Raw genomic sequence first — 10070 nt, forward strand, 5'->3', positions numbered from 1 at the left:
ACTTTCTCACGAAAGTCATGAAGAATTCAACAATATCAAATTCATACAGTAAGAAATAGGAGGGGTCTAAAGCATGTAGTCTTTCCCACTGAAATAATATGTAACTCAATAATATCAAATTTGGACAGGTGAGAAATCTTTCTCACGAAAGTCACGTGTAAGTCATCAACACTAAATGGGTAGACGTAAGAAACCCCATGAATTTCCTCTTCTGGATTTCGGAACAATCCCAGCCGGGTCGAGTGCACCATCTGCTCGGGGCTTACTCTTGACTCTGCACTCAGGCAACTATACGGATGTCACGGACCAAAACCGGTTGACCATAGACAGGGGAAGCATCATACCTCATGCACATTTGCTCCAGCCCTAGAATTACCCTTGTATAAGTGAGTAACCTCAAAATTCTGGTGGGCTTGCCCAATCACATCAAGCCTCTCCAGAAGAAGCTAACATCTTAACTTCCGAGTTGTTCTCTTGCTAGAATATGGCAGACACATATATTGGGAAAATAGTATATTCCAGGCAAGTGAAAGATCAGGGCAATGCAAGTCAAAACTTCAAGAGGCTTATCACCTGGTATCTGCCTGCAAGTGACCCAGTAACAAACACATATCACTTGGTATCTATCAGGAAAATACCAAACATCAAATGCTGAGACAGAGTACTGGGATGCTGGGGATCAAACAGATCGGCTACTGCAACCTTCTAAATTTAAAGCAGGTAGCAAAACATTCCCAAGAAAGTCATTCAGAATTCAGCAATATCAAATCCATACGGTATGAAATCCAAGGGGTGTAAAGCATGTAGGAAATCTTTCCAACTAGCATCATATCTAATTCAACAATATGGAAATCACTCTGATGAATAAGCTTATCAATGTAAAGCACGTAGTAAAACGTTCTCACGAAAGTTCCGTACAGGCAATAAATTCATAGAGCTAACAGTCCCCATTAATATTCACGGAGGAGGCAGGAAAATGTTCTCACAAAAATGTATCTAATTCAATTAAAACACCCAAAGAGGGAGAGTTTGGGAATCCTCCAGCCTTTGAGGCAGGCTTCCAACCATGGAATAATCCTCCTGGTCTTCTTTCCACTGTCCTTGGGTGGCACCTTCTTTCCTTACAACTCATAGAGCTGAGACTACTTGATGAGCCCTTTGTTCTTTCTGATTCTCTTTACTTACGAGAAGTCCATCCAATCCCATTCAAGTTACAGCATTTTCTCTGCTGGATTTGGATCAATCCCAGTCCGGTCCAGCGCACAATCTGCTCAGGGCTTACTCTTGGCTTTGCACTCAGGCAACTATACAGATGCCAGAGATCAAACCCGGTCGACCACATACAAGGGAAGTATATTACCTGATGCAGGGTTGCCTCAGCTATAGAAATACTTAAGTATAAGTGAGCAAAATCAAAATTCTAGTGGCCCTTACCAATCAGATCAAGCCTCTCCAAAAGAAGCTACATTCTTGACTTCCGAGTTGTTTACTTGCTAGAATCATGAAAATAGAATATTCCAGGCAAGTGAAAGATCAGGGTAATGCAAGTCAAATCCTCAAGAGGCTTATCAATTGGTATCAGCCATCCAGGGTATTAACAAAATACCAAACACTTATCACTTGGCATCTGTCAGAAAAATACCAAAAATCAAATGCTGAGACAGAGTAATGGGATGCCAGGTATCTAACCGATGGGCTGCATGCAAGGCAAGCAAGCATGTAGGAAATCATTCCCACTGAAATCGCATCTAATTCAACAAGATGGAAGTCACTCTGAAGATAAACATTGCAAATTTGAAACAGCAACTTTCTCACGAAATTCATGCAGAATTCAGCAATATCAAATTCATGCAGTATGAAATCCTAGGGGTGTAAAGCATGTCGGAAATCTTTCCCACTAGAATATCTAATTCAACAATATGGAAGTCACTCTGAAGAAAAACCTTATCAATGTAAAGCAAGTAGTAAAACTTTCTCATGAAAGTCATGTAGAATCCAACAATATCAAATTCATACAGGAAGAAATCCGAGGGGTATAAAGCATGTAGGAAATCGTTCCCACTGAAATCATACCTAACTCAACACTATCAAAGTTGGACAAGGTGGGAAACCTTTCTCAATAAAGTAACATCTAAGACAAAAATAATAAATTCATACAGGTAACAGTTCACATGAATTTTCACGGAAGAGGTAGGAAAATGTTCTCACAAAAAAATATCTAATTCAATTAAAAACCCAAAGAGGGAGACACTGGGAATCCACCAGTCATTCAAGCAGGCTTCCTACCATGGAATAATCCTCCTGGTCTTCCTTCCACTATCCTTGGGTGGTACCTTGTTTCCTTACACCTCATATAGGTGAGACTACCCGATGAACCCTTTGTTCTTTCTGATTCTCTTAACTTTACCAGAAGTCCATCCAATCCAATGCAAGTTACAGCATTTTCTCTTCTGGATTTAGGACCAATCCCATCCTGGTCCAGTGCACAATCTCCTGAGGGCTTACTTTTGGCTCTGCATTCAGGCAACTCTACGGATGCCAGGGATCAAACCCGGTCGACCACATACAAGGGAAGCATCTTACCTGATGCAGGATTTCCCCAGCTCTAGAAATACTTAAGTATAAGTCAGTAACCTCAAAATTCTAGTGGGCCTTACCAATCAGATCAAGCCTGTCCAGAAGAGGCTACATTCTTGACTTCAGAGTTGTTTACTTGCTGGAATCTGACAGATACATATATCAGGAAATGAGTATATTCCAGGCAAGTGAAAGATCAGGGTAATGCAAGTCAAATCCTCAAGAGGCTTATCAATTGGTATTTGTCTGTAAGATATTAAGAAAATACCAAACACTTATCACCTGGAGGGCTGGAGTGATAGCACAGCGGTGGGGCGTTTGTCTTGCACACAGCCAACATGGCCGACCCGAGTTCGATTCCTCCGCCCCTCTCGGAGAGCCCGGCAAGCTACTGAGAGTATCTTGCCCTCACAGCAGAGCCTGGCAAGCTACCTGTGATGTATTCGATATGCCAAATACAGTAACAGTAACACAGTATCACCTGATATCTCTCAGCAAAATAGCAAACATCAAATGCTAAGACAGAGTACTGGGATGCCAGGCATCAAACTGATGGGCTGCATGCAAAGCAAGCAAACATGTAGGAAATCTTTCCCACTGAAAAAACATCTAATTCAACAATATCGAAGTCACTCTGAAGACAAACATTTCAAATGTGAAACATACACAGTCTCACAAAAGTCATGCAGAATTCAGCATCATCAAATTCATACAGTATGAAATCCTAGGGGTGTAAAGCATGTAATAATCACGGAGGAGGCAGGAAAATGTTCTCACAAAAATGTATCTAATTCAATTAAAACACCCAAAGAGGGAGAGTTTGGGAATCCTCCAGCCTTTGAGGCAGGCTTCCAACCATGGAATAATCCTCCTGGTCTTCTTTCCACTGTCCTTGGGTGGCACCTTCTTTCCTTACAACTCATAGAGCTGAGACTACTTGATGAGCCCTTTGTTCTTTCTGATTCTCTTTACTTACGAGAAGTCCATCCAATCCCATGCAAGTTACAGCATTTTCTCTGCTGGATTTGGATCAATCCCAGTCCGGTCCAGCGCACAATCTGCTCAGGGCTTACTCTTGGCTTTGCACTCAGGCAACTATACAGATGCCAGAGATCAAACCCGGTCGACCACATACAAGGGAAGCATCTTACCTGATGCAGGGTTGCCTCAGCTATAGAAATACTTAAGTATAAGTGAGCAAAATCAAAATTCTAGTGGCCCTTACCAATCAGATCAAGCTTCTCCAAAAGAAGCTACATTCTTGACTTCCGAGTTGTTTACTTGCTAGAATCATGAAAATAGAATATTCCAGGCAAGTGAAAGATCAGGGTAATGCAAGTCAAATCCTCAAGAGGCTTATCAATTGGTATTTGTCTGTAAGATATTAAGAAAATACCAAACACTTATCACCTGGAGGGCTGGAGTGATAGCACAGCGGTGGGGCGTTTGTCTTTCACACAGCCAACATGGCCGACCCGAGTTCGATTCCTCCGCCCCTCTCGGAGAGCCCGGCAAGCTACTGAGAGTATCTTGCCCTCACAGCAGAGCCTGGCAAGCTACCTGTGATGTATTCGATATGCAAAACACAGTAACAGTAACACAGTATCACCTGATATCTCTCAGCAAAATAGCAAACATCAAATGTTAAGACAGAGTACTGGGATGCCAGGCATCAAACTGAAGGGCTGCATGCAAAGCAAGCAAGCATGTAGGAAATCTTTCCCACTGAAAAAACATCTAATTCAACAATATCGAAGTCACTCTGAAGACAAACATTTCAAATGTGAAACATACACAGTCTCACAAAAGTCATGCAGAATTCAGCATCATCAAATTCATACAGTATGAAATCCTAGGGGTGTAAATCATGTCGGAAATCTTCCCACTAGAATATGTAATTCAACAATATGGAAGTCACGCTGACGAAAAACCTTATCAATGTAAAGCAGATAAAAAAACGTTTATAAAGTTTCTTCTGAATATATAAAGTATCTGCTCTATTTTAGAGTCCTATTTGGGGACCCTGATCTCTCAAAATTGGTCAACTTATTGAGGCCACAGTCAGTTATGTAACTAACATAACATACCCACCGTTTATTCAGCGATGTGATCATTTTTAGTCATTCCTTTTTGGTAATGAATGACTTCTCATATAATATTTGTGCAGAGACATTCCTTAAGATTTAAAGGCATCCATCTCTCTTGGTCACCACTATTAAAGATACCAAGTACTATTATTCCTCCTGTTATTCAGCAGAGGGATAACATGGTGTAAGATGACCCTGCTCTCTAGGCAGCAGGTAGACTACAGAGAACCTTGACACATTCCACACTGTGTAGACAATTAAAGGACCTCAATCACCTTCAGAGTGACATCTCTATTTCCTAAAACTGCACGTGAGGGCAGGACTGCAACCAATGCCTCATGTACTTCTCCAAATGTGGGAGAAAAGAAATCTGATGTGCAATGAAGGACGGCGCAAAAGTACCTTTAGAGCACCCCATAAACCTGTTATTTCCATCTTCAAAGTGTACTACATATCTGGAGCAATTAAAATCTTGTGGGGCTGGAATAAGGAACAAATTCTCAGATCAATTCAAAAGAATTGAAAATTCAGAGAGCTAAAAAAAAAAAGAGAGTCCACAAATGTCCCAAAAACAACAGAAATGAGATCTGCCTGCAGGAGGAAACCTGACAGATGGATTGGAATGGGATAGGAGAAAAAAATCCAATAGTTGTGCAGGGAAGTGCAGACTTTCAAAGTCAGCAGAATTTTTTTGCTTAGTACCAGTAAGAAAGGCTTTGGTTACAAAAGTTCCTGCTTTCCCAAAATAACAGCACCAGCAGATTAGTACTCATCAATAGGAGATTCTGACTCACAGGGTCCTCCAAACAGCATCAGGAGTAATTCCTGAGACTGAGCCAGATGAAAAACCTCCATACCATGGAGTGTGACCCCAAAAGGAAGAAAGAAAGTGAACAGGCTATGTTATGCGGAACATTTCAACCGACCTACCACTACAGCTTTTGCAGAGCACCTGCGGAGGTCCCTGATCAATTGCAAGGATTTGATCATCAAGACAGTGAAAGCCAGACCGCAGCAAGGCAACATCATCGTGCAGGACGTGAAGAAGCAGACTGGCGCCTTGTTCAGATCCTGGGAGACCCCCTCACAGCGCAGCTGCAGGATAAGGTCCACCTGCTGAAACCCCTGCTCGTCTATCTGATCTTCTATGCCGCTGACCTGAACCCGGACCCTGAGCCCGAGGCCCCTGCACCCAGGACCCCCTCCACACTACAGACCCCTCCTAAGTTCCTCCAGCCCCACCGTCCCAAAGTTCAGATGCTTCAGAAAAAGTATCTCTGATGGGACCAATGCAGCGTATGCATATGCAGGTTCTAGAAACTTCCTACAGTAAATACCTTTTCTCTCTTTCTTTTTAATAACCCTAGCCTAGTCTCTTTCAGAACAAGTCTTAAAGACATCAGGTGTATATATATTTTTTATTAAATTATTTATCTGGTTTTTTTTTCCAGTGGTAAAGGCCCAAAACTATACGCATCATTTACCACTGCCATCCAGATGTGAAAATAAATAATTAAAAAGCCATCAACATCACTGAAAAGCGTCCAAACTGCCTCAGAAAGACTGGGAGCACTGGGTCTCCCTCATGGGGAGCAAGCCACACCCTCCCCCCAAAACTGTGCCTGTCGATGATGAACTCTCACTTGGTCGCCAGACTCCTGCATTCTCCTGTCATGAATGCAGGGATAGGAGTGAGGCCCTAGGAGGGCACATCACAAACCACTGGATAGTCAAAGGCTACAATTAAAAGTTTTTTTAAAAAGGAAAAAATTAAGGAGATGCTGAGTAAGGAGAATTTCATCTAGGAGCACACCAATCCTGGCATCTTGTCCATGGCAAAAGCAGGACACAACACAAAAGACTCCCAGGTTTGCCCCTGCAACATCAAACTGACTGGTTGGATGGCAGGAACAAAGATTTTGGAATGCTCGAATAGGAAATGAATATTGTGGAACCCAGGAAGCATTTTGCATCCTGAAATGGCAAGAGCACCCAAAATATGATCTCAGACTGTGGACAAGAATTGGCTTAGGATTTTTCTTAGAACTACCAGAACATTGGACAAGAGCACTAAATAGTGAGTAGGACATTTGCCTTTTACTTCTTGAATCCACCTTCAATCCACAGCATCTAATATGGTTCCTCAAGTTCTGCCAGGATTAAGTCCTGAGTTTAGAGTCAGGAATAACCAATGAGCATCGCTAGGTGTGGTCCCAAAACAAAACAAAACAAAACAAAACAACTAAACCACAACACCATTCCTTCTGTTCCTCAGGAGCCCTCCATCCCATACATACTCATGTCCTCTGATGCTAGTGCTTTCCTTTCAGTTTCATATTATTATATATTCCCTTTCCACTTTCAGTGAGATTGCAGAAGCTCATGATTAAATAAATAAAACAATGAGCGAGTTGTCCAAAATATTACAGAAGGGGCTAGATTCAGAATACAGAGCATAGGGAGTTTGCCTTGCTCGTGGCTGACTCAAATTCAGTCCTGGAGCTATAGGGGAAGCCCAGAGCCTTTCCATGACACAACTGGCTTGTGGCTAGCTTCCTCTTTCCACACCTCATTCAACGATGGAAGGAGCTGCTATTCTGAAAAACTCAATCTCTTAGGAATACCCACATCAGGGTTTTGTGCTTTACATTTTTGAGTTTAAAAAAAAAATTTTTTAAAAAGAGAGCTAGAGAGCCAGTACAACAGGCACGGCTGGATCAATTGTTGGGGGGGGGGGGGGAACAAAACAGGTGAAGGGTACCAGAAATATAATTTACTTATTAGAGGAAACTAGGAAGTGGAAGAAAAGTTTGTGTTCACCAAGGGGGGGGAGCAGATTACCCCCATTATCCTGACCATCCTACAAAAACTATTTAACAGATTGCCTGACATACTCATACCAATTTCAATGATGTTCACTATAGCCTTAGGACTAATAAACTTGCCCTGCACACAGCTCACCCAGGATCGATTCCTGAGCTTAATATCAAGAATAAGCCCTGAGACCTGGTGGTATACCCATCTCCACCAGCCTCCACCCAGAAAAATGAAAATTAACCAAGAATAGATTACTTCTCCCCAGAGAGGATCAATTTGGGATAAGCATAATGAGGGGCAGAGCTCAAGCGATACACTTTCCCTGTCAGAGGTCACCATGGAAAAATACCCTGGTGTTCAAGGGGTGGCACAGTTCTTCTGGTTTTCAACAGATTTCCTGCAGAGCCCATCAGAATTCCAATGACGCTTTCCACCAGAACTTGCAGCTGCCAGGGTCGTCATGGGCAAAAGTCGCTCCACATGATGGGTTGCTTCAATAAAATTCATTTTGGAAGACCTTGGTACCAAACACAGGTTGTAAGGCAGCAGAAGAGCACAGACAGCAGGTATAGGAAGGAAAGATTCTAACTTGGCATGATCATGAAATTGTGCAATCTTCTGATCAAACCATAAATATAAGACTCTTAAAAAACAGGAGCCAGTCATGCCAGTTTTCCCAATCTTCCTCAACTCTACTTCAAGAGCTCACCGAATTTCTAAAAGATACCAATGAAATCACCTCTGGGGACGGTGCTGTTTGAGGAGGAGTGTGTGAACTTCACGTGGAAAGAATGGCAGTTCCTGGCTGATGAACAGAGGACCCTATTAAGTGAGGAGACACTGGAAAACTACAGAACTTGGAATCATTGGGACACTCTGTCATCACACCTGAAGCAATCATCAAGTTGAAGAAAGAGTAGATCCATGAAAAAATAAAAATAAAACAAGGAGTAGAGCCATGGATGATAGATAACTCAAAACAGAGTCTCTCAGGAGAGAAACACAAATAAAAACAATGTAGAAAACTTTCTCAATGAAGCCAGATCTAATTCCACATGGAAGATTTCATACAGAAGAGAAATCCTATGCACAAAAAAAAAATGTTGGAAAACATTCACAGTGAAATCCTCTCTCATTCAACATAAGAACTCAAACAACAGAGAAACCTAATTCATGTACTGAATGCTGAAGATCTTTCTCTTGTAAGTCATGTCTGATTAAACATTAGAATTCACATGTGATAAACCCTACCAATGCTGTGAATGCAGGAAGAAATCTTTCTCCATTAAGTCATTACTGACTGAACATAACAGGATTCACACGAGAGAAACCCTGTAAATGTAGGGAAACATTCTCATTGAAATCAAACCTCACTAACCATGAGAGGAGACCCTATACATGTAGGAAAACTCTCCTTTTAAATCATACCTCACATTGGGCTGGAGCGATAGCACAGCAGGTAGGGCATTTGCCTTGCACGCGGCCAACCCCGGTTCAATTCCCAGCATTCCATATGGTCTCCTGAGCACCGCCAGGGGTAATTCCTGAGTGCGAGCCAGGAGTAACCCCTGTGCATCACCAGGTGGGACTCAAGTAGAAAAAAAAATTATACCTCACTGAATAGGAATGAAATTCATGGAGAGAAAACCTGTGAATGGAAAGTAAACAGGAAAACTTTCTCCTTATAATCATATCTCATTAAACAATATAGAATTCATACACGTGAAAACCCTGTTTATTGCAAAGAATGCAGGAAAACCTTTTTGATAAAATTGTACCTCACTCAACATAATTCGTGCAGGAGAGAAACCCTATGAATGTAAAGTGTGGATGAAAACTTTTTACAACAAATAAGGTCACCCGATACACAACATATCTTACAAAGGAGACAGACCCTTAGAGCATGAAACGTAGGCAAAGATTATCCATGAAATGAAACCTCACTGAACTTGAGAAGATTCATGAAGGAGAGAAACCCTGTGAATGCAAGAAAACTTTCTACACGGTGGGAAAGCCAGCCCACACTGCCTTCTCTCTGAATGGACCCCGTTGTTTCAGGATTGAGCCTTATTGAGAAATTACCTTGCTGAAAATTCAAGTATGCAAGTTTTTGTGGCTGATATCTTGACTTGGGATGGGCTCCCTCCCCTTACCTCCCTGGTACTTCTAGAAGCTCTGGCAGTAAAACCCATGAATCACCCACCGTTCCGTGTAGGTTCATCTATTGTTCTTGCTCCAGAGACTCAAAATCATGAAAGAGATGAAGCAGCAGCCAAAACTCCTTCTATCACCCATGCATGGCTGAGACCTCAGGGGCCAGCCCAGGGCCTGTTCCAACTGAGCCCCAGAAGCTGCTCACTCTCCAACAGCAAAATCGCAGTCATGCATCTGGAGAGACTCCACTCTCTCAGAACAGAGCCTTACCCAGAAATTAACATGCTGAAAGTTCAGGTGTGCAAAATCTACAGGCTTTGTGACTAAAATCTACAGGCTTTCTCAGTGTTGGGACTGGCTACTTTGTAAATCAGTGTTTAAATAAACTTCGAAACTTAAAGGAATGATGGAACTTTCAGAACCATGGAATCCTGA

The sequence above is a fragment of the Sorex fumeus genome, unplaced genomic scaffold (assembly GCF_029834395.1).
Source record: "Sorex fumeus unplaced genomic scaffold, SorFum_2.1 ptg000236l, whole genome shotgun sequence".
NCBI lineage: Eukaryota > Metazoa > Chordata > Mammalia > Eulipotyphla > Soricidae > Sorex > Sorex fumeus.